Source organism: Zonotrichia leucophrys, chromosome Z (genome assembly GCF_028769735.1).
Source record: "Zonotrichia leucophrys gambelii isolate GWCS_2022_RI chromosome Z, RI_Zleu_2.0, whole genome shotgun sequence".
NCBI classification, from domain to species: domain Eukaryota; kingdom Metazoa; phylum Chordata; class Aves; order Passeriformes; family Passerellidae; genus Zonotrichia; species Zonotrichia leucophrys.
The window spans coordinates 72,533,076-72,558,821 of NC_088200.1; the positions used below are offsets into that span (position 1 = coordinate 72,533,076).

Below are 25,746 nucleotides of genomic sequence, written 5' to 3' on the forward strand. Positions count from 1 at the left end.
TCTCACTGAAATGAGACACTGCCTGCATCCACTCCCTTCTCCTGGAGGGAAGGCAGAAGATGTGGAATGTGTGATATGGATTGCTGGAATGCACCTAGACACAAGGCCAGGGTGTGGAAAATTCAGCGTCTTGCTACAGCCCAGGTAGTTTCAGCCTGCCACATAAAGAAATGAGACCACATAATCCTGAGTCAGTCCAATCCTTTCCCTTCTTTTGTCCCCTTCCTGAGTCCTTCCCAGGAATATTTAACCCTGGAACCCATACAAGGTGATACAGATGGGGTTTTTTCTTGAGGGCTTTGGTGCTGCATTTTTTTGTTTGGTTGGTTTTGGTTTTTTGGGTTTTTTTGTTTGTTTGTTTGTTTGTGGGTTTTGGGGGGGTTGTTTGTTTGAGGTTTTTTTGTTTTGGGGTTTTTTTTTGTTGGTTTTTTTAATGTTTGGTTTTGTTGTTTTGGTTTTGGGTTTTGGTTTTAGTTTAGTTTTGAATTAGGTTGGTGCTTCTTTCCTCAGTATGACATTCCCTGAACATTCCCTGGAGATCTGCCCCCAGAAAAGTGGCACCTTCCTCTCCACCCAGTGGAGCAAAGCACCGTGAACCAAACCACCAAACCACACACGGGCCTGATTTGTACACCAGCCCCAACTCGAGCTGCTTCTCCAGGAGGTGAGACATCCACTGCTCCAGGATCCCCGAGGTGCCCGGAGCTGAGGCTGCACATCTGTTCGCAAGGCTGGCATCCAAGAGACCTCACTGATGTCCCCACTGCATTAAAACCTAGATTTCTGCTAAATTTACCTTTCCTGCTAAGATGGGCTGAGTCACTTGAGCATGCCAGGCTCTCCTTTTTTATTTCAATACACACAGGTATCACCTGTGTGCTGTTTCCATCTCCACCTGCAGGTGCAGCGGTGTTGCTGGGGGTGAGCATGCAGGTGCAAATATTGGTGGGCATGTTTTTGGAAAGCCAGCCGAGGGCAGCTCCTTCCTGCCCCTGTGGTTTGCCTTCTAGTAAAATTTTAATGCATCTTGCTGCTTTAACAGCTGCATTCAAGGAACGCAGCAATTTCATGAACTACCATCCCAGCCCTGAAACAGTCCTTTTATTTCTGAACAAAGCAAGTGTGACAGAGGAGAACCGTGGCTGGGCAAGGAGAAACATTAGCCTGGGAGGCTTTTCTTTGGAACTTGGGGCTGCATTATTTTTGGATGCATCTTCAACTGAGTCTCAGCAGCTCTGGAGCTTCCAGCGCTGAGGCAGCTTCGGGAAAGCTTCTCCCCCTCTCGGACCCCGGACACACGGCGCTTGTGAGGCTTTTTGATCAGAAAAAAAAAGACAGGAGAACAAGACGCCAAGATGGAATTCCTTGCTTCCCAGCGCTGTTCGCGGCTGGCACGGCGCTGTCGCTACCCGGGCGCTCCTTTGTGTCGCTGCTGCTCCGCGGGCACCGCCGGGGAGGAGGAGGAAGAGGAGGAGGAGGAGGAGAAGGAGGAGGGGTTGATGGAGAGAGGTCCTGCGGCCGTAGCTGCTGCTCCTGGCTCTGTGCCGTGGGTTCGGCCGCTCCATCCCCGTGTTTGGAAGGGCAGCGGAGGGTCCGGGAGCGGGAGGTGAGTGCGGCACGGGGATGGGAATCCGCGCTCCTCGCCTTGTCTGTGCGGCGGGAAATCGCTGCTTCTTTCTTCTCGTTCTTCTTCTTCTCCTTCCTAATGTTATGGTCATCGTCGCCAGGGCTCTCCGGTGCCCAGCTGGGGTTTGGGGTTTGACTCTTTCGTTAAAGACAAGGAAGGAAATCCATGTGGAGAGTGGTAATGCCCAGCGTGGAGCGATCCGGCTGGAGGCTCTTTCAGGCAGAATTACCTTCGGCACTTCGCGGAGGAAAGAAATTCAGTTTCTGTCTGTTCCAGAGGTTGTGACAAACTGTAGCCATTTCTGGGATTCAGGCTGAATTTACTTATTCAGCCATAAATCCTTTTGCCTTTTTTTTTTTTTTTAATTTTTTTTTTCCTTTTAATTGCCGGGTCTCATAGGGCTCTTTGCAGATGTATAAGGGGTTATGAAACTCCCCAGTAATGTACTTGCCCAGGTCAGAGGAGTTTACCTTTCGACTCAATTCAAAGCAAAGTTTAAATTTCAAAGCAATTGTTTAAACTTAAATTTAACCCTGCGTTGCCCTCTCTGGGGCTGCTGGTGATGCGTGCAGGATGTTTTACCAAGTACTGTCTCAACTTTGGCAACCCCGAGCCATCAAACCGGTGAAAGCAGGGCATCTAAATGAATTAATTTGTCTATCAGAGATCACTTGTTTTGGCAAGGATGTTTGCAGGCCATCCAAGGTCCGTTGGAATAAACAGGAAAACTCTCACTGAGGATGACTCATGTCCATGGGCTTTGGACCCAGTGCAGGATGTTGGAAATGTGCTTTGCCAAGTGGAACTCTGTGGGTAACCCTCCCACAGCCCCTTTGGCTTGTAAAAGGGAGTGGGATGAGGTTTTTAACAAAAAAACGGTCGAGAATGGTCTTGGGGAGTAGTGTCAGACAAAAAAACTTGCGGGTTTGTGGCTTGCTTTAAATACATTTGCTAATTGCGCGTGTGCTCCCTGGGGTTTTACATGCCATTGATCTTTAATTAATTGCTAATGGCTGAGCTGGCTGCTGTTTGCGCGGCTGATGAGGCAAATTGCAGCCTGTCCTTCTGCAGTAATTATTTACTTGTGGTGGCACTTGGGGCGTGCAGCCCTGAAAGCTCCAGGTGTGGGGGGGCACCGGACTTACCTGGGAGCACGCAGAGCAGCTGGATGATGGATTTCCCCCTCAGAAAGGACTTTTCTGATACCTTTCCTGATCTCTTGCTTATCACAGGCCGCACAGGATTTCACAGATAAGTTGTGCATCGAGCCCACGGCTTCTGTGAGGTCTCCACCTGCCCCTATGGACAGGCTCCATCCATGGCAGGGCTCCAGGCATGTCTGAGCCACAGGCTTCAGCTCTGAAAGGGTGAGTGATATCTTCCATTTGACATGGCTGTGATTGGGCTGAGAACTGCTTTCAGCTGTCAAAATACGTGTTTTTGCAAATAATGCCCGTTAAAGCACGCCAGGGTAGCTGTGGTTGTGGTGGCACTGGTGTTGGCAGAGCCACTTTGAATTTGTGCGTGTTCTCCTCCGCAGCAGGTGCAAAGGGATGTGTGCAGTTCCTGTAGCAGCAGAAGCTTCACCTACGTTTGGAAACACACCTACCCAGCTTGTTCTTTGCAGTCCTGCAGGGCCTCTTGACACCAATTGTGGAGGGGCTGCTTCTGAATCATGTTCTGAACGGATTCATCCTCGGAACACCATTGACCAGATAACAATGTTATCCTGAAGATGAGTCCAGCCAGTTGGAGCAGGCCCAGAAGAGCCATTGTGGGCATCCTTCCCTTAAAATAAAACTGATTATAAACCAATGAAAAGTATCTGTGAGCATCACAAACGTGATCACAGCAGATTTCTGCTGCCAGGAGAGTGTCCTGCTTTCCTTATGGGACCTGGCAGTAAGAAATGCTGCTGCTGCTGTTTAAAAACCACGGCCTGAAAGGGAGGGAAGTTATTTGTGACACAGGGCAGGAAGGCTTGGCACAAAATCAAACTGCTGGGAGCCACCACAGTGATGATGTGAGCGCCTATCACGGGGTTCCTGCACCGCTCCTGTGCCACCCTCGCTGTGCCAGCCCCCTTGGCGACGTGCTAAAGGTGATTTTTGGTGTCCTGGCTGTGGTGCACCCCTCCAGAGAGCAGAGAATCCCTCGTTTCTCTTTCTGGTGATCACTGAGCCTGTTTTCAGAGCAATACAAAGCAACAGGGAGGGAAAGAGAGTATCTGGCATCTCTCTCACTTTGCTCTCATTTAAGCTTCGTGCAAGGCAATGTAGACCAGAATTAATTACTAATTCTAATTATACTTTGTGTCTTTGAGATATTGATGATATTTTCAATTTCAAATTTATGCATCTGCAGCTTCTTTTTTTTTTTTTTTTTTTTTCCACTGCAGCAACAAAGCCAGGAAAGCTCTTAAACACAGATGCCTATTTTAAGCCTGCCAGCAGCCCCTTTGACTTAATTCAGCTGAGTGACCCAGGGCAATTGTTTGGTATAAAATTCTGTTTTTCCTGATGGTAGTTGAAATTGTTGTGGTTTTTTTCATGGTTTTGAGGGAAGAAGAGGAGAGAGGGGAGAAGGGAAGAAATTGCTTATTCCTGAAGATACAGATACTTCCTTACACAACTTGGCCAAGCTTTTCTGGGTAAACCCTCAAAATGGGGATTCTTGTGTGATAAAAATTCTGGTGTCTTGGTACTGGCTTTCACCCTGAAAAAAAACCCTCTGGGTTTTGTGTGACACTCATTCCGGACAGTTTTAAAAGGTCTTTTTCATTCTCACAACACTTATTAATTATATTACATATTAATTAATATAATTATATTAATATAATTATATTAATATTATTATATTAATATAGTTTTACTAATTAATATATTCTTTATAGTAATATATTATATATTAAAATATATATTAATTATATACTTTATTAATGATAATAAAACTACTGATAGATCTGTCTCAGACATGTCTGTTTCTGACCTGGAGTGAGTCCATGCCTTGGCACTTTACCATCCTTCCACTCTTCCTTGTCTTCACCTTTTTTCTGCATTAAGCTCTTGCACTTTCCCTTTTCCTCCCATAATTTGCCAATATTTACCTCACAGTTTTTCTTTCCTTGGTAACCTTTCACCTGCTGGAATGCAGCTGGCAGAACCCGTGGATTTGCCAGCATGTTCGCTCTGCATTTTGTGTTTTCTGTGTTCATTGTGGATGCTCTGAGCAGCTCAGGACAAGGATTTCAGTCAGATTTTCCCTTTCTGTGTTTGCCCCCATGCTTGGACATCAGCGTGGTGACCACAGTGGTGCTTCTTTGGTTGTGTCTCAGAGAGGTGTGCTAGTGCAAAACTGCGTGTTGGGTTTGTGTGGATTTATATGGGTGTATATGGATTTATATGGGACAATTCAGCGCCCAGGTCTGGGAGTTACCAGTGGAAAGGAGGGAACTAGGATCAGCACCAGGGCTACAAAGGGAATGTGGCAGTGACACTGATGAAATTTGACAAATATGGGCTGAATATCACCTCATAAATCATGCCTGATCTTTGGGTTGAGAGCTGCACCTTCCCATCCTTATTTTTCTTGGTTCATGGATGTTGTAAGGAATTCCCATCTAACAGCAGTGCATTTGTTGTGCTCTGTTCTGAGAAATGATGATTACTGGCGCACTTCTTTCCTAACAACCAGCTTCCTCTTGGAGCTGTCGCTCAGTTTGATTTTTATGCCACAGATTAGCAATATCAGACTAATTCCTGCTGGTGGAACCCAGTGCTTGACACTGCGGTACCTGAAAATACACAGAAAGGATGAGGGGGCTATTTATAAAACAGGCAAAAAGCTTGTAGCCTGCATGAAGTGATGGAGAAAATGAGGCACTACTTGAAAGAAGTGATGGCAAAAGAGCCTACAAATTACCTGTCCTTGAATTCAGTATTAAGTTGAAGTTATGAACAAATCTGTCCCTGGTATTACCATGTGGTAATATGCATGAATATTATCTGCTAATCTTTGGTCTCATTTGAAATGCTCTTCTGGTTTTTTTTAAATTAGCATTTGGTCTCCAACATTGAAGCTACCAGTGTAAGGTATCTGTATTAAATTTTAAAGATTACCTCCATCAATTTTTAACAATCTCCACTTCTTAAATGTATTACATAAAGAGATTTTAAAATGCAATTTCCTAAGAGTTTCTGAACCACCTTTAAGCAGGTGTAAAGCTGCTTTCACCTCATTTTGGAGGTTTTGGGCAGCAGTGGCAGGGGAGGTGCAGGGCTGTTAGTGATTCACAGAGAATTTCCTTTCTCAGGTCACTTTCAGGTCAAAGGCACCAAAAAACACCAGAGATTTCGAGTGCTCTTTGATAATAATAAACAATAAATATAACTTACATATACAAGATATATATATAAATAGATAGATAAATATATAGGTATATAATACTTGTAAGTATTATATATAATATATAATAAGTATTATATATAAGAAGTATTATATATAGTATATATTATATATATAAGATTATAAATAACATAAATAATATTATAAATAATAAGATAATTAAGTATTATATATAATGTATATAATATATATATAAGATTATAAATAGCATAAATAATATTATAAATAATAAGATAAGTAATCAGTACAACTCCAGCCAGTCTTCAGACAGGTAATTTTCATTCAAACAGGTTTTTAAAAAGAGGAGAGAGATATTTCTAAATTAGAGCACCTGTGGTTTAAAAGCAATGGCACTTAACACAGTGTTTTAGTCTTATTGATTATTCAAAATGAGGTGTTATATTTTCCTTTTGCCTTCCAGCATTGCAAGTGACTTTTCCTTGTACTTCTGCCCCTTTTTGGATCTAATTCTGCTGTTTGCTCCTCTGTGAAGAAATTTTCTCTCGTGAAGCCGCTGCCAGTGTAAATTGAAAGGGTAATTTCTGGAGAGTTTTGAACATTGTGCCCATAATTCTTTTTATCAGAAACACATAAGAACTGCAGTTCTGCTATCTCTGTGAGGATAATATTAGCAGAGTTCTCATCATCTTTGCACTGTCCTTACTGGAGTCTTAGCTTTGTGTTAAGAGCTCTTCTGGAGGCATTCCATAAAATTAAATGGAGATTAATTGGTTTCTATGTTTCTAAGCCACTGTAAAAACTAGAATAATAAGATGAGGAAATTGTCTTTTTGAAAGTTTTTTTTTCCTGCTGTTGAAAAATTTTATCACTAAAGAGTTATTTTCCTCTCCCATCCTGTAAAACTTTTACTAATGGCAAAGAATCATTCATTATATGTCTTAAAAGAAAACTGTAAACAGTAAGAAATAAGAATCAATGTGATTATTGAGCACAATTTATATCCCCAAAGTTTCAGTAATGCAAAAGCAAATTACAGGAGAACTTCCAGTATCTCAGTTATTGTATTCTGCTCATATTAGTCATGGTGAGTTTCTGGCTAGAAAGATGAAAAATGCAGTTTTCATATTTAATACCTGATATTTAATCTTTGAAAATCCCACCAAAAAATGGAATGAGGAGGTGATTTAGTGGTATAAAATGGGACAGGAAATGTCACAGGATTTAGAAGCCAAACCAGTGCATTTTGTGACCTTTGCTGTTGTCCTCTGGTGCTCATCTGAAATCCACCATGGATTTCTCTGCTTAGGAAGAACCTTTTCTTCAGTCATTCCCCATTGTCTGCAGAGGGTTATTCCCACAGTGAGGAAAATTGAGAATGGGTTTCTTTGCTGCTGACCAAATCTTTGCGGCAGGATCTTCACTGGACCTTCTCTGATTTTTGAGTCCTCTCATCTCTGCCTCTGTTTCTTCATGCAGGGGCTGAGTCTCGGTATCCTCATCTGAAAATACATTTAGGAGGGATTAGCTGAGGCATGGGAGCCAGGACACTTTTGAAATGCATTATAATCTGAAATAATTCAGTGCTCCTCTTAGGAACAGTTTTTAATTTAATCTACTCATAATGGAAAGGGAGAAATAAAGTGTCAAGGGGAAAAACACATGTAAACATGTGAAACGTAGGTAGCTACTTGTACTTATATTCCTATGTTACCTCACATTCTGTTTTACTTAGTTAATCTTGGCTGATAGGTGTCTGTTGCCCAATCCAAATATTTGGCTCCTGTTTAAATTGAATACTTCAAGTAATTTGCCAGTGTATTGTTTGCTCTCAGTGTGGTCAGAGAACACACCAGTGGCTATTCAGACCATTTTTTTTTTCTCTAAGTTGAAACTTTTAAATGAATATTTTATATGAATATTTTAAATGGAAATCTTTGCTAAAAGGTATTTTTTTAGTTAGTATCAATAAAGGATTTTTACAAACCAACCTGTGAGCCAGAAGGGGAGAGGCAGAGGTGCTTTCTCAGATCTGTGAGATCCTCAGCATTCTGTAAGAGAACCTTCAAGACTTTGTTGGAAGTGGGAAAAGAAACTGACTCAGTTTATCTCAGGAAATTGCAGTTATTAAAAAAAAAAAAGAAAAAAAAAAAGAAAATAGGTGGAAAAAGCAGAATTTTCGAGCTAAACAGAAATCTTTTCTGCATCCCAGCTGCTTACAGGAATATATCTACTAATGCCAGACTGAGACTGGCTCTGGTTACTGATGGGAACCATCTCCTCATGCTAATTTAGCTGGTTTAATAGATGCCCAGAAGCCTGGGGTTATTTAGCTAAAAGCAGGTTTACAGTAGAGTTTTGAAATGGAATCTGTTATGAGAGAGACTCATCCTTCACTTGCTGGAAGTCCTGAGCAGAAATAACCCAAACCCTGTGTACACCATGCAGGTGACTGCTGCAGCAGCTGTGGAAACCCCTGGGCTCACATTTCCACTTAAAATGCTCTGGATTGAGCACTTTTCAATTCCACTTTTAATCAGCCTCTCGAGCCCTTCTGGAAACAGCATTTTGGGGGTATTTTTCTTGCCAGGGGAGTTTCAGTGCCGTGAAAGGTTACAGTACAGTTTCAGATCCGTAATCTTCATTTTGGTTTGTGGGCACGACCTGGATTCCCTCCCTTTTCAAGGGAAGGAATGGATTTGCAAGGTATGGGTTTGTGTTCTGCATGTTGGAAGGAATTTGAGGTCTGACTGTCCAAGATCAGCAATAATCAGTAATAAAAACAGGCAATATCAGAGAGGCAGCTCCAAACACACCTGTGACAGCCCAGCGAGGTTGTGCTGGGTCTGGCTGGGGTGGAGATGATTCCTTTGAGTGGAAGGCCATAAATTGCTGAGATTTTGGGTTTTGCTGGATTGTATCGTCACGGTTTTTGCTCTCAGTGCCTCCCCTGCCCCACAGAGAGCAGGCTGTGGGTTTTTGGGGGTGACCTGGTCTGACCAAAGGGTTTTCCACAGAATGTGTTGTCATGCCCAGCAATGAAACCTTGGGCCGGTTTGAGGTGGATTGAGGGTCTGCCCCCACAGCTGGCATAAAGCTTTCATTGACTGTGATATTTATAAACACAAATGAATAAATAAATGCTGTTGTGAAGCTGTTACAAGAGAGGTAGTCTGAAGCATTTTAGAATTGAAAATTTGTAAAAAGCTAGTATAGAAAAAGAGCTGCACCATATTTCATCCAGCATTTTACCTTTTATTTAGTGATATGGCACCATGCATTTGCTGCCAGTCTCCACTGGGACCATCTCCATCATTCCTTTTGCTCCTGTCTGAAGCCCCTGCTCCAGATTAGCTTCATGTTTCACCCATTAAACTGCTGAGCCATGCCCACAGAGCTGAGGGTCACCCTGGGAATGTGGAGGCAGAACAAACCTTGGTTTTTTCTTTGCTGTGAGTGCCACCACTAAAGCTGGAACCTGTTGCTGTTCTCTTCAGTGAGGTAATGGATAACCAGCAGTGAATTTGAACGCTGCCCTGCAGGCAATTAACTGCAGGTTGCTCCAACCTTGTTTTTCCCAGGCAGTCCTTGGCACTGATTTGTCCCCTTTTCCCTGGATTTCTCCATGGAACCGAATTAAAATCCCCTTCAAAGTCCCACATAACTCTGCCTGCTTGACACCTCCCTCTGCAGCGTGTTGTGTCCCCTTGGATCTCTCTCTGACCACTCAGGCCTGCCTCACTTTATCCCTTGAGCCTCTTTTCACCATCTCTGTGTTTTCATTTGTGCTGCCACATGTGGGAAGCTGTTTGTGGTGTTGTCACTGGAATGTTCTTGCTGATGGAGTGGAGATGGACCAGGTGGATTCTGGAGGTCCCTTCCAACCTCAGACTTTCTGTGATTGCACTTGGAAAAGCTGTCCTTGACCCCTCACCCTGCAGTTTTCAGCATTAGATATATGTATTAGATAGATAGATAGATATGTAATATATTAGATATTACATATTAGATATGTGTCATTAGAGCTGCACATTTTAGTTAAGCTCCAGCCCTATCTCATCATTAATTCCTGTACCACTACAAAAGGGGAATTATCTACATGTGAGCACCATTTGCCTAAATAAGCTGTCACATTTCCCTCTAATTTATACCCTGCTGCTTCATTGTCTTTGGATTACAAGTGCCCTAGGCTGAGGAGTTTACTTATTGTTCCTATTTGGAAAATATTTCATCTATCAACACAACCGGTAAGAAATAAGCAGAAAATGATTTTTGGGTGCAGTGAAATTATCACTTTATGGCTGTGGCCTTCCACAGGAGCGTTGCTGCAAGTCTGCACGTGGTGTCCATCTGTTTCTGTGGTTCTGGAAAGCCAAAATGAAACTTCAGCCCTAACTGAGGCTGAAATTCTTGTGCACGTGCGCTGTCCCCCATCCTGCTGTCACCCAGCAAGCTGTTCCAGATCATGGTGGCACTTTGAAACCCTGGATTCACCAAACCCAGGAGGATTTCCAGAGCTGACAAAGGCTGACGTGCACTTTTGCAGGTGGTGGTTTGCTCTTTGCTCTCTGGGTATTTGAAAAATTGTTGTGGTAATGAGGATGTGGTAAATGCGTAAGTCCTACCTTAAAGGTTTTGGTAGCAAAACCTTTGGCGGGGTCTCACTTAACCCGAGGAAAAAAGGAATTATTTGTCTATCTCTGAATTGTTAATTAGTCCCTGTAGTACTCAAGGTATGTAAGCAACATAAAACAACAATAGAAGCACAACAGTGATTATAAATACAGGTTTGAAGGCTGTGCTGTTGACCTTCCCAGGAGCCTGTGTTCAACAACTGCACTTCAAAAGAGTGGGGATACTTTAAATTTGTTCACTGAGGGTTTATAGACTCATGGTGTGTGTAGGTGATCAGCTGTAATGTGAATATTCTCTATCCTGTGCATATCCTGTGCAATAATTACATATTAATCTGTAATTATGTGAACACAACTTTTTTTGAAAATCTACTTTCCTTCCCGTCTGAACTTAACAAGTAAAACCAATTCTGTCTGGGTGCTGCTTGTGACTAAACTAATTTCTTAAATCAATCCTTATGAATAAAATCTTAGTAGTGGTGCTAGGATTTAACTCATTTCTCAGTTGCAGGCATATTGCTAAAGAAAACTTGAATTGTCCTCTGTCTCTTGTTTGAACAGTGAATCCCAGACAACTTGTGGAGCTTCACCTTTGCCAGAGTGCAATCAGTGCTGCCAAGGAGAGTTCAAGGGTTTTCTGGGCATTTGTACATTGGGCAGAGGAGAGGGATCTTTCATCTCGCTCAGGCAGTTTGCAGTGGAGACATATATAAGAATTTCAGGGGAAAAAAACCCTTTTCAGCAGCACCCTTGCATCTGTGGAAAGACCAGTTTAAGCCCAGAGTTACAGATAAATTGGATTTATAAACACAGCGGCCACAAATTGCAATGCGAACAGATGTGCATCCTACCTCATTTAAAAAAAAGCATTTTTGTGTGTTGTGTGATCCAGTTGTTCTGTTAAGCAAAGCTGGAATTCCTCCCTTTTCATGTTTTTTGGTTTCTCTGCATCCTGCTGGAGCAGCCAGAAGAGAGTGTAGCACCAGAGAAAACTTGGGGGATTAAAGCAGGAGACAAAAACTTGAATGGAAACAGTCTTTCCATTCAAAACCGTAAATTAGTACAGGAAGAGATGCTGGGAACAAACCTACTGTCTTCTTTAGGGAAAAGTTAAATTCTGGCTCACTCTGATCATGCCCACCATTTGTTGCGGCTGCATGAATGTTTTGTGGGAATCAACAAAGCTTAGTGTTTCTCCACCAACTTGTGGTAAATATAAATATTCTCAACCTCTCTCCCTTCCTCTCTCAGAGGCAAATGAATTTAACAGGACTGAATGTAAATCTATGCAAATCTCCTCCTTCGCAGAGGCGTTTTTCCCTTTCTGTTCCTCTCTCAGCTCTGAAACTGCACCTTCCTTGTAGACGAGAGCTTTGGGTGGTTTCTAATATTTTCTGGCGTTTCTCATACGTGAATGAATCTCTGTGTGGTCACACAGACCTTCTCAGAATCTGGCAGTTTTCAGCCCAAACCAATAGTTTCATCCCCAAAAAGGCGTCTGAGGGAGCGAGTACGGGCAGGCTGGAATGGGAACACGGGCTGTGCTCAGTGCAAGGTGGAAACAAAGCTGGGCCTGGAGCAGCTTTGGGTTTGTGTGCATTTGCTCCACAGCTGACCTTAACGTGCTCACTTCACTGCTCAGAGCACACCTCAGGCTGCGTGGTGCTTTGGGAAAGTGATGGAAAATTGCCCTACAGTGTCGCAGACATCCTTTATGGAAAATCCTTTCCTTAGGATTGTTCCTCATGAGAAGCTGAGAGGGCTCAGGAACAAAATGTAAACAATGATTATCTGCTGCTGTGGGATGCAACTGGTGCATCTGGGATTGGGCTCATGTGGTTGTTTCTAATTAATGGCCAATCACAGTCAGCTGGCTCAGACTCTCTGTCCAAGCCACAAACCTTCGTTATCATTCCTTCCTATTCTATTCTTAGCTAGCCTTCTGATGAAATCCTTTCTTCTATTCTTTTAGTATAGTTTAAATGTAATCTATATCATAAAATAATGAATCAGCCTTCTGAAACATGGAGTCAGATCCTCATCTCTTCCCCCATCCTGAGACCCCTGTGAACACTGTCACACTACAGAACCCAGCTATTCTGTAATCTCACCAACTTTTACCCTCCGTGTGTACTGAATATTGCTGCTGTGGTCTCTGGAGAGAGAAAAAGGAAATTTGCCACCCTGCTCCTGCCACTGCAAGTTTTCATTATTTTTATTATTTGTAGGGTGAATATGACTTCCTGAAAGTGATGGTTTCACATTTCAATATGGGTCCACTTGCCATAGAAAGGGTATAGCAGCCTTGCATGCTACCCATAACTTCAGTAAAATGACAGTAGCAGAATTTGTTTATCTGTGGTGGTCAAACCCTTCAGGACATCTTCTAAAGCAGCACCAGCCAGACATGCTGTCTTCCTTCTGTTTGTGGATTATTACCCCTTTCAGCAGTGCTCATCAATCACTGGGTTTCCCTTAATGGTAGGGAATGAGTGATAGCCAAAGGCAGGAGTGATTTGTCTTTCCTTAGCTTTGCATTTCACTTCCCTGTGCTGAAGAAGTTACACAGTTCATTCTGCTCCAAGGTTGGCTCAGCCTTCTGCACGAAATGATTGTGATCAAAGCTTCACTTCACAAAGGAGCTTGAAGAGGTCATTTAAAAAGGACAGAATAGCAATTTTTTGGCTTTTAAACCAATCCTCAGTTCATTTTTGTAGCTGCACAAATGTATTTCCCCTTCCAGGAAAAGCTTTTAATATTGTTTATTGGTTGCTTTGGTTTTGTTGTGGTTGGAGTTTTTTTGGCTTTTTTTTTTTTTGCCTGAATTTTGTGTTGTGTTGTGCCATTGATGAGTTTCTGCTGGTTCATTACCATTTCCCTGCCTTTATTTTCCCTCTGCCTTGGTTTATCGCCTTCCTCTTCTGCTTCCCCTTATCTCTTTCTTCTCTCTCATCCTTGTTGGTCCCCCAACCCCTCAGGGCTTCCCAGCAGCAGGAGCCATCAGCACCTCTCAGTTCCAACTCCTGTAATTCCTGTTGTAATTTGTGATGTAATTTGCATTGGCTGCACAATTTCTGGGACAAAAGGCCCTTTTCACTGCATTTTCCATGCTCACAATGATATTTTCCAGGTGATCATGGCACTCACCTGTGACAGTGTTCACAGGGGTCTCAGAATGGGGGAAGAGATGAGGATCTGACTCCATGTTTCAGAAGGCTTGATTCATTATTTTATTATATAAATTACATTAAAACTGTACTAAAAGAATAGAAGAAAGGATTTCATCAGAAGGCTAGCTAAGAATAGAAAAAGAAAGAATGATAACGAAGGTTTGTGTCTCGGACAGAGAGTCCGAGCCAGCTGACTGTGATTGGCCATTAATTAGAAACAACCACATGAGACCAATCCCAGATGCACCTGTTGCATCCCACAGCAGCAGATAATCATTGTTTACATTTTGTTCCTGAGCCCTCTCAGCTTCTCATGAGGAACAATCCTAAGGAAAGGATTTTTCATAAAAGATGCAGATCTGTGACACTCTCACCCACTGGGACGTTTCAAAGCTGATGACCAAACCTTTTTTGCTGTGTGTGTTAGTGCCTCGTCCTATCACAAACAGCAAAATCTATTTCATTAGCCACTGGGGGAAATAATTATCCTCTGCAGATGTCTGCTTCTGATAAACTCCATTTATGGATTTGGAGATCCTTTCCAGTAGGAAGATAAAACACATTGTCTACTTCATTTGATGTGGTCCTGGATCCACAGAGAATTCCCTATTCCGTGTAAAACTCCAGCCACCTGCAGTAGGTTGGTTCTATTAAATTCATCACCCAAGTGCAAACAGCAAATGGAAATCCTGGTTTATTATTTATCCCCTTGTCAAGGGCAGAAATCCCTCACTGCGTTTTGGGCACGGATCAATGAAAAGATGACGTTTTTAGGCACTGAACCAAGCCCTGGATTTCAACCTTTGTGTGCCCCTTGTCTCATGCCACTGTGGTGGTGCTGACCCCAGTGCAGAACCCTCTGCCCTCACTTTCCTGCGCAAGCAGGGGTGGCCAGAAGCCTTTGGGCTCCTGCTTTCCTCTGGATTTATCATTTGTGGCCACCCAGCACAAATTATGGAAGTATTTTGCAGATGACCAAAAAGGGGAGGTGAGAACACTCTTGAATTTCTGCAAGTTATTTGCAGGACCAAGAATAAAATCCACAAATCCCTGGGCTTTGGGGATAACCAGGAGCACTTATGGGATGGTTACACCTAATTGTGGATCTCTGGCTGGGAGTTTAATCCTGTTATTTCTGAAAGACATTTTTACACCACACTGAAGATTCTCCAAGTGTCATGCAACAGTACGGGGGTGTTTAAAAGCGAACACAGGGATGTTGTGCTCTTGCCAACAGCGTTTTCCTGGCCAGAACAATGTTTTTTCTTCCCCAGTGTGTCACATTTTATAGCTTGGTTCACTTTTTAAGGGCTCCTGGCAGGTCCTTAAGCTCTGGGCTCCATCCAGGAGAAGCAGCCAAAATTAAGCTATGCCAAACCACAGCTACTGTGCTGTTGTTTTGTTCTTTTTTGCACAAATTACAGTATTTAGCAAGCACTCATTCCCTGACATTTGCAGCAGTGTCTGAGTTTCTCAGTGTCTGATTATTAAATAAAAAATAATTATATTAGTCATAAAAAGTCATGGAAAACCTAAAGCAGGATCTTGGGACTTAGTACTACACATAACCTAGATACGATCTGAGCTGGAATCTACTCTGTTAATTTGGGTTCTTTCCTGCTTTTTTAAGGGAAAACTTTGATTATTTTTTTTTTAATTTATTTTTTTAAACTTTTACCCGCTTGTATTTCTTGTGTTTGGGAAGAATCAGTAGCCCAATTTTCTCCCAGTGCTCTAGGATGTCACCACAATGGATACACATATGGATACACACACACCCACAAATATTTATATTTCAGACAGACGTTAAAACACTTTAAGCTGATTTACAGGATGTCTTCAGAGTTTTGAAAAAAAGGGCATTAAAAACCCCACATTTTCAGAGCATTGAAAAAGCATTCAGCCTTCTCTGGGGGTAGGGGTGGAGGGTGGGAGACAGCAGCAGCTTTTTAGTACATGCCACCAAAAATAAATTAGGATTTTCCTTACACAGAGACACAGTGCTTAAAAGAGAAATAAACCCCTGCATTTTGTGTCTCCTCAAGTTCTCTGCCTGGAAATATTTTGACTAAACCTTTGGGGTGTAGATGTGGTGTTTCTTTTCCATCTCCTCTTCTGCCTTTTCTTCTTGCTTGAGGGTTCATTGGAATATACATAAATTGGAGTGGGAGTTTGGTCAGGCTCTGCTTGCAATAAAAGAGCAGAGTCTTTCACAGAGTTCTCTCTGTCCTTTATTTCTTACTAGAAGCCAGTTAGATTTAACAAACCCACACCCAGTGTTTTAAATATTTCATCTCTTACTTGTTTCATCTCTTGCTTTAAAATATTACATTCAAAATAGAGGGGGGTTTTTTAGTCTGATGAGGTCCCCTGCTTCAGAAACAGAGAAGTCAAATCTCCTATATTCCTAAATATTATATCTATTATATTCCTGAAAGCAGAGAAAAATACTTTCAGGGTGATAAAACTGTGTCTTTATGTGAAAAGTGAGACTGAGAGCGTCAACATATTTTCCTGTCATTTGTGGATCTTTTTAATGGGCAAGAATCCATATTGGTAGCCTTGTGTGTCAGCCCTAAGCCTGTGTAATTTCAATCTTGCCTAAACTCTATTTTCCTTGGAAGAATTACCATTTCTCATCTGTGAAAAGGAACAGAGTCTTTCAGTGCTGTTAAAAAATTTTCTGACTTTCCCAGGCAGCTTCTGAAAGAGGCAAGCAGAGGTTGTGTTTGTGATTTAGCCTTCCAACGTACAAATATTTGCCAGAATATTTGCTTTTTCAGTTTGCAGAGGCTCCTCCTCTCGGGAGATAAGGTCAGGCAGCCTCTGAGCCCGGCTCATTCCTCCCCAGCCCCTCTGTAAGACGTTAACTCAGCAAGAGTTATGAATGAAGAACTTTAATTTTTTATTTTTTTTCACCCTAGGAAATGTTTCCTCCTAGCTGTAGGTTCATGTGAAAGAGATTTCTGCAGAATAACAAAGAAAAAAATTATGCATACAGTGAAAATCCAGAAAGTCCTGCTCTTTTCCCAGAGGGTTGGGAAAGAGACTTGGCTTTACAAACATTTGCAAATCTGTTTTCTCATTAGTTTTGTCTATTGACCTCCCTAATTTTTAGATGCCACTAGTTGCAGGCCTTCTGTGTGCATCTTGTACAAGGAGAGAGCAGCTGGGTGAAGAGGGGAAAGAGAATTTACCCAGCAAAAAGGAGTTTTAGCACAGGGAAACAAAACTTAAGGCTGAGATGCAGGAGTTGAAGGCAGAAAAGTGTGTATATCTGAAAGGAAAAGATTAAACACAACGAATTCCGCTGAGGAAAAGGCACTGCACTGCAAACTCAAACAAAATTTAAATTAAAAAAAAAAGAAAAAAAAAAAAAACAGAAAAAAAAAACCAACAACACAGGAGTCACAGTATAAATGACTTATCTCTTTCTTATCTCAAGGAAGAGGTGATTTCGGCCGCATGCTTCCAAAGGAGGGTTTAAACCTGAAATCCTTTCACAGGTTTTTGGCTGCTGAATGCAGAGCAGGGCAGGAGCAGATAGGAAGGGCAGCAGGGGCTGCTCCAGCTGAGGTGATTTTACAGCAGGTTGGAACAGGGGTCATTCCCTGGCCCCAGTGCCAGCTCATCCTGAATATTTTAAATATTTTACTGTTGACAACAATTTTAGTTGGTTCTAAGTCCTTTCCCCTTACCAGATGTTGGCCTGTGAAAATCAGGGAAGATAAAGATGTGCCTGCTTAGCACACTTAAAAATAAAACCACAAACCTTTTTTCACTTCATAGCTGGGATTCTTCTCTCCTTTTTAAAGAAGGAGAAAGAACAGAGAGACAGAAATGAGGATTATATCTGGTTTTATGGCACAGCCTTCTCATAAGAAGGAATAGCACCCTATTCACTTATCTTCTGAACATTTTTTAAAATTAAAGAGCCATCTCAGAGAAAGCCATTGCTACTTGCTGGTGAGTAGCTTTTGCAATTCTTGGCAGTGGGTAGGAAATTTATAATTGTGCTATACCTGCTGTAGTTCTGAAGTTAGACTGTGGCATGTAAGCATTTCTGTCTAAATTTCAAATTAAAAATAATATGACAATTTAAAAACTGCTATTAGGAAAAAGTCTTTGTCCCATAGCAGTAACCACTCACTGTTTTGTGTGGTTTATTTGGGTTTGTTTTGTTAAGTGGCCTTTTTCTGGTAAAACTGCCATAATTCCTCTCACCATTCACCATATCCTGTGAGTTTAAAAACATAATTCTCTGGATGTTATGCTGCCATGCATGTTCAGGTGAACTCCACGCCCCAGGAAGTCTCTCTGTCTGCTGGAATGCATGTTCTGTGGCCTCAGTTAAAAAAATAATAATAAAAAATTTAATAATAATGACATTAATTTAATAATAATAACAACAATAACAACAATAACAACAACAACAACAACAACAACAACAATAATAATAATAATAATAATAATAATAATAATAATAATAATAGTGATAGTGATAATAGAAGAGTGAAATAACATCACATTTCTTTTAATTTCGTATCTTGGTGCTGACATGCAGCCCTTTGTGTGGCACGCACATGGCATTGCTTGCTGCTTCAGAAACAGAGAAGGTAACCAGGAGTGTATCACAGGTTGTGAGTGTTTGGAGGTGAATTATGGACAGGTAAAACACCCCAAAACACGGTGAGAGAAAGCAGACAGGACCAGTTTTAATTTGCTTTTGTACTGTTTAGCCTGGCCTGCTCTGTTCAGGTGGTGTGACATGCACAGTTCTGGTGTCGCATTTTGAGTGTGGGATGACTGTGCAAAACACCCAGCGGTGGAAGGACATTATTTTTTCGCTTTTATTTTTTTAATTTTAATTTTTTTTTCTCTTGCCATTTTTTTTCTTGGTAGGGAGGGAAATAGCCCATCTCTGCAGAAAGTGCTGTCAGAGATGCACTTACTCTCCAGGACACAGAATGCTGCATTTGCCTTTGGCCTTTTTATAGCACTCCTTCTGGCCATGCAGTTTCCTTAATGGAGCCACGTGCCTGATCCTTTTAGCTGGAAGAAACGTTTCAGCATTAAAGACTAAGAAAGGAGTTAGGGAGAGGAGGAGAGGACCTCAGGAACACTGGGGGAGGCAGCTGTACATGCCCGGGTGGTCTTGGTTCTGCTGAAAGGATGAGAAGTCTGTAAGAGTGCAAAAGAAGCACTAAGTTTTACAGAATTTAATTAAATACAACAAGATTGTGTGATATAAAAGGAACTTGTGCTCATTTTGCCATACGTGTGGGTTCTTATTTGATTTTTTTTTTAATGCCAGCACAAAGTAGAATAAAGAGGAGTGGAAGTGCTCAGATCTATCCGTTCTGTCCTTCCATGGTCACCTTTAAAACCATTTTTAACCATTTTTAACCACTTTTAACCACTGAGCTGTTAATGTATCTGTGAGCTAGAAGTGGTAGAAAAAAGTTACATAGCAGTCAGCTCTTTCAAAATCCTGAGTGTTTTTGAAGAGTCATGCATTTAACAATTACTTATTTTTTCTCCAATTGAATACTCCTGTGGGAATAAGTTTGGATGATGCACATGTAAAATTAGGCTTTGCACAGGTTTCATGGGTACATTTCCCCAAGTTTTTAAAGCACTTAATTTACAAAGCAGTGTGGAGAAATTTACAAAATAAAAAAAAATAAATTATCTGTTTGCTTTGGAAGTGCCATCCAAAGGTGCACAGGGAGCTGGAGCACTGGAATTGACATTCTGGGTTTGGAGGAGAGAAAGGAAAATATATGTAGGGAAATGAAGCCTGCTCCTTCATTTTGCTCTGCACACCTTGGTTTTCAGATGTTGATATTTGTGATATTATGATATGATATGTGTTGTACATGTTGATATTTGTGGTTTGGAGAGAAAAGGATTCGTACACAGGATCTGTATTTTTGTTCTTTTAAAACTTCCCCATATCAAAGAAAATTGCTTTCACACAGTCTACTAAGATACGTGGGGGAGAACAGGAATATGTTTCTGGGAGTGGAAAATGCTCTTTTTTTAGGAATGCTAAGCTTTGAAATCTTCTTGGGAAGTTTTCATGCCAGGTGTGACAGAATAATGTGAAAGTAACTATAGTAGGTTTAAAAGTCAGAAATCACAGTTACTGATAAGTGTGCAACATTTGAGATATGATTTTGGAACTGAGAGTTGAAGACCAGGTACACAAATCATAGGGATGGATAACCTGGAGTACATTTGGATATATCATCTAATTATTGTGTTTTAAAGGTTCCTGAAGCTTTTCTCCCATAAGAAACTGGGACAAAAGTTAGGAGCAGATGGGTTTGAGCTTTGTACAGTGAACAGTTATTTATGTATTTATGACAGAAATAGAACTCTTTATTTGTCCCTAAAATCTCAAGAAAACAAGATGGGGGGCATGTGGGGTGTCTTCAAAGTTGTAGAAAACGAAATTAATTGTCAGTGTTTGTGCAGTGATAGTGTGAATGACTGGCTAAAGATACAAACTCAGTGCTTCTGAATATGTTTGGGATGGCCAAAGAAGTCTCACAAATGCATTGTACTCGGTTTTGGTAAATAATTAAACACATGTTGTGGGACTGCAGCACTAAAAGCTCAGTGTGAGTGCTTGGAACTCAGCTGGTGGGAGCAGCAGCCCTTGGAAGGCAGCCCCTGTCCACAGGGATTTCTCAGGCAGATTTGCTATGTATAGCCAGCAAGGTCTCCCTAAACAAATAATCTTTTGCTTTTTACTGCTGTGAGTTTATAGGGAAGCTGCTTATCAGGTCAAGGAGCAGTCAAATGGGCTGTGAGCACCTGGGGCTTTCTTTTGCATCACACACCTGAACGACACCTGAACGCCCTCCTGCTTCTGCAGAACTGCGTCCTGGTAAAGCAAAACATTCCCAGAGAGGGGCACCGAAACGTTTAAAGTCATCTCTGCCTTTTACCTGAGCTGTGACTCAGAAAACCATGCTGCCCATAGATGCTGATGCTCTTCTGCAGCTGGGTTATGGTTCCCAACCCAGCCTGGGTGTAATGGAACTGCATGCCAGCTTTTCTTGTGTGAAAAACGCCAATCATTTGTTTTTTAAAATTTTAAAAGTTTAATAGTAATGAAATCGTTATAAAAATAGCAATATAATTAGAGTAATAATAATTTGGACAATTTGCATTAGGACAATACGGGACAATACAAACAAAGAGTTACGGACATCCAGGTACCTTTTTCTGAGCAAAATAAGCCCAAAAAAGGACTCACATTAACAGAGGATTAACCCTTAAAAACAATAACCTGTTGCATATTCATACACCTCATACAGGATGGATAAATTCCATTCAAACACAGGATTCTGTCTGGTTAGTGTCAACTTCTTCCTCTGGATCCTAGGGTATATTCAGGGCTGAGCGAGGTGGGAAGAAGTTCATTTCTTCTGAAAGTGGGGCAATAAATTCTCTTTCTCTGAAAGATTTAGGTGCCATGTGGCTGCTATCTCAGTGCAAGTCCTTTCTTTTTTAAAAAAAGTATTTTACATAGCATAGTTTATATTTTAACATTTTGTTATAATCTAAAACTGTATTTAACACGCTACTTAAGAAAATTAACACAGCATCACTTTCTAACACAACACATATAATATCCTTTTTAATATTTGTGAAAATATCATAAAACATGCACTTTTCACGTCTTGCATTAAAGCTTTAACAGGCAAAGGGTGGCCAGCTGAGCCAGAGATGTGTCCCCACAACTGCTTTTTCTGCTTTTTGGGCATGCAAACCCAAAATGCTTCATGGTTTCATAAAACCTAGCACAAAGTGATTCCAGAATAGTCTTCTAAAATTGAAATCAATTAGAAACTTGGTACAACAGTCACATCTCCAGCTCTCCAGATTACCCCAATTTTCCCAGAAAAGCCTACCTTCTAAAAAAAATTAGCATTAACATAGGCATCACTTCAACGTGACCAAAACTCATAGTTTTGCATCACGTTTTTCCTCACAATTTAACTGTGAGTGCTTTTAAGAACTACTGAAAGTGAAGCATGACACTCAGTTTGGGAAAACTTGGGAAACAACCCAGCTTGGAGAACGCAGCCTTTCTCCTTTAGCTGGAGCACAAGGTTAATTTCCACCAAATGAGGCACAAGGCACTGGGGTGGCTGTGCTGTACAGAGAGGTCCAGAAAATCCCCCTGGCTCTGGTGCAGTCCCACCTGCAGCTCATTGCACTCAGCAGCCCTAAAAACAATGGGATCATCAGCCTGGACAGCTTGGGCAGCGTGTGCTGGTGCCCAGGAATGAGTAAAAGATTGTGTCAGCTGGTGAGAAAATGTTAAATTCTGTGCGAGGGATCCAAACTTTTCTACCTGTAAATGTTTTTCTCTATGGTTGCAGGGCCAAGGAGCTCCCTGATAATAGTGATGAGTTGCTGAGATGCCCTCATAATCTCCTTCAGAATAGAGGTTTTTTGGGGTTTTTTGTGTTTGGTTTTTTTTGTTTTTTTTTTTTTTGGGGGGGTTTTCTGTTCTTGTTCACAGCATTATCTAAAAAATCCCCACAATACAGAGAATAAGAAGTTTCATGGATCTGGGATTTATCCTTTGGAGTTATTAACTTAGTCCAGCTCACTGGATTGAGGATTTCATCCTCTGTTCTTTGTGGAAAAAAATTAAAATTGGTAATAGCTGCCATTCATTTTTATTTAATGGAGTGGCAAGGGGTTTTGTTTTTTTTTTTCATTAGCAGAATCAGGAATTAACAATCTTGTTAATGTGTTCTGCTCTAAGATGCTGGTTGTCTTTGCAACACTGCTCTGCCAAGGACAAAGGAATGGCAAATAACTTTGGATAATGTAGTCTATAAATTACTTTCACCTGAAGAGTTAGTGTATTCCTGTGCTGAGCAGATCCTAGAAAAAATTAATGTTAATTAACTGACTGGTAGACATTTGTTTCAAAGGAAAAAAATTAGGAGTAGGGGAAAAAATGTTATTACGAGAGAACAGAGATATCATCTACTTTTAATTATTCAACAGTATTTTGTAGGGATGAATCATTGCTGGCACTGCTAAAGCAGAGACAAAATATTTAGTCTAACACTGTAAAAAAAAACAAACCTCTAAATGCTCGAGACAGATCTTGGATGCTTTTCCTTTGATTTGTGCAGATCTTTACTGAGCTTTGTTTTGTGGAAATCACGCAGAACCACAGAATCAATTAGGCTGGAGAAGAGCTCTGAGTCCAACCTGTCAGTCAGAGCAGAGCATTGGTGCCAAGACATTCCTTAAACCCCTCCAGGGACTGAGACTCCATCACCTCCCTTCCAATGACCATTCCCCAATCAATTTCCAATCAATTTAACCAATCACCAATCAATTTCCAATCAATTTTGCCAATTGTCAATCAATTTCTTCACTTGTGTGAAGAAATTCCTCCTCTAGTCCCACCTCAACCTGCCCTGCTGCAGTTTGGACTAAGTGAAAATGGAGTGAGAAGATTTTTTTTTAACCTTTTTTAACCTGCTTTATTTTTAAATATATATTTTTTTAATATTGAATGAATCTGGTTCTACTTGTAACATGAAACTGCTGAATTTTGAGGACAAAATTTCCTTTTCTAACTGTTATGGCTTCACATAGAGAAGCACATTGGCTTGGATAGAGCACACTGACTGTGACAAACTCTGTAACTTCCATTCAGTTTTACTGATTTTTTAAATGCTGGGTGTTCTGTGGGGGATGTGGAGACATGTAATGCCCTCAGGGCAGTCTCTGCAAGACTGGGGATCGCTAGAATGAGGGGAAATAGTCAAAGCCATGAAATAAATCTGTGGCTCATGAAGCTTGCCAGAGGACCTTGACAAACTGCTGCTCAAATGTTGGTGTCTTTTTAGAAGGAATAATTTTAAAAAGCTGGAAGCCATGCTTTTCTTCCTGGTATAAAGCAGCAGGGGAGATGGCCACTTGAAATTTAGAGTAAAACACTGCTAGATAGAGATGGGTTTTAAAAATTATTTATTTGTTTATTTGTTTGTTTATTTATCTATGTATTATATGGTTAAATAAAAATTACAAATATAATAAATATTATCTATAAATAGATACAATGATACTATATATAATATATTATATATGATATCTAATAGTATAGTAATAATATTATATATCATCTATTATATTTTTACAATGTAATAAATACAATATAATATATTTATCTTTATATTTATCTTTATATTTATTATAATATAATATATTATATATATTACTATATATAATATATATTATATAATTATATTAATATAATAGATATATATTACTATATATAATATATTATATTATATATAATATATGTAATATTAAATATTATATATTATACAAAATAATATTAATTTATAATATTAATTATTTTTAATTATACTAAAATAATTAATATTAATATATAATTAATATTAATATATAATTAATATTAATTTATAATTAAATATATATTATATAAATTTAATATTATATATTAAATATAATAAATATACATAATATATAATAGATATATTATATATAGTAATATAGAATACATTATTTATACATAATATATAATAAATACTTCTTTTTTTTTTTTTATTATTATTATTATTCTGTCACACTTATATTAGGCTGCCTAAACATTACAGCAAGTGTTGTAAGTATATCATTGTACTAAGCAAGTATTAAAAAATTAACACATAAAATTTGCAAAGGCATGTCTGTGTTAAAATACACAGGAAAGAAAAAAGTCAAAACAACACTAGCAAAAAGAAAGCTCTCTTTCTGGCTTGATGATGACAGTCATGATGAATAGGCAAAATTTTGCAGAAGGTTAACTAAAGGATACAGGCAACTGGCATAAAGCTTTTATTGGCTGTGATATTTATTGGGATGTGACAGTAAACACAAATGAATAAATACTGTTGTGAAGCTGTTACAACCCAGGCAGTGTGAAGCTTTTTAGAATTGGTGCTTTATGAAAAGCTGGTGTGGAAAGAAATTGGCCATATTTCACCCCCGCAGTGGGATTTCATCCAACATTTTAACTTTTATCCAATGATCAGGTTATAGCACAGTGACAGTGGCTGCATAATTCCATAATTCCTTTTTCTTCTCTCTGAATCCCCTGCTCCAGGTGAACTTTGTGTTTCCCCTGTTAAACTGCTGACTGAAAGCTCAGGATCACCCTGGTCCCTTCTGGGGGTGAGATCAGGGGGCGGATGCTGCTGCAGAGCTGCAGTTGTGCATTTATTGCTGCATTTCATCATTTCTGTAGGCCTGGCATTCCTGCAGGCGGTGTGGAATCCAGAGACGTTTAAAGCTGCACACTCAGAATGGTGGCTGCTGCTCTGGGACTGAGGTTCTGACCCATAAACTGGTGTTTTACTGGGGATTGACCCTTCCATGAAGTCTCAAATAGAGGAAGAAATAATCCAAGATGTTTAGATTGCGGGTGAAGTGCAATTTTTTGTTGTTGCTGTTGTGTTTGTGAGGGTTTTTTAAATTTGTTTGTTAGTTTGGTTTGGTTTGGTTTCCTTTTTCAGGGTTTTTTTTTTTTTTTTTTTGCCTTTTCCTTTTTTTTGTTTTTGTTTTTTTGGGGGGTTTGTTTGGTTGGTTTTGTTTTGGTTTTTTTGTGTTCTTTTGTTTGTTTTTTGGGTTTTTTTGTTTTTTGTTTTTGTTTTGGGTTTTTTTTTTTTTTTTGTTGGGGTTTTTTGTTTGTGTTTTTTTTTTTTTTTTTTTTTGGTTGGTTGGTTGGTTGGTTTGTTTGGTTTTTTTTGATTTTTGTTTGTTTTTTGTTATCTAGTCTGGGCTCTGCTGCCCCAGCTCTCATTGTAATCACTGCTTTACCTCAAAGAGAGAGAGCATGAGAAGCATCAGGCAGGGTCAGAATGTGCAGCCCTTTCTCATCCTCCTGTTTGTTCTTTCCTAC

The 25,746-nt window shown here is 40.3% G+C and overlaps 1 protein-coding gene across 6 annotated transcripts in view; it reads left to right on the forward strand.

Moving 5' to 3' along the window:
- The first annotated feature begins 929 nt into the window (after positions 1–929).
- MARCHF3 (membrane associated ring-CH-type finger 3) overlaps positions 930–25,746 on the forward strand; it is a 64,886-nt gene continuing 40,069 nt past the window's right edge. Inside the window, exons 1-3 of one of the 6 annotated variants that reach the window (XM_064736121.1) lie at positions 943–1,606; positions 2,860–2,994; positions 6,453–6,566. The gene's annotated coding sequence lies outside the window, so the exon portion shown is untranslated. Of the gene's footprint in view, positions 1,607–2,859; positions 2,995–6,452; positions 6,567–25,746 lie in introns of all 6 variants that reach the window. The other 5 variants (XM_064736117.1, XM_064736122.1, XM_064736116.1 and 2 more) reach the window with 5 other exon arrangements.